Raw genomic sequence first — 269 nt, 5'->3', positions numbered from 1 at the left:
TATATATATATATATATATATATATATATATATATATATATATTCACACACATACAAGCATAGATATATGCATATACATACATATATAATATATATATAGATACATGCATACATATATATATATATATTCATTCATATATATCTATTCATATATATATATGTATATACACACACACACACAAACACACACACAAACACACACACACACACACACAAACACACACACACACACACACACACACACACACACACACACACACACACACACA

The sequence above is a fragment of the Octopus bimaculoides genome, chromosome 17, assembly GCF_001194135.2.
Source record: "Octopus bimaculoides isolate UCB-OBI-ISO-001 chromosome 17, ASM119413v2, whole genome shotgun sequence".
Taxonomy (NCBI): Eukaryota; Metazoa; Mollusca; class Cephalopoda; order Octopoda; family Octopodidae; genus Octopus; species Octopus bimaculoides.
The sequence above is the reverse complement of the archived record's forward strand: the minus strand, read 5'-3'. Positions refer to the sequence as shown.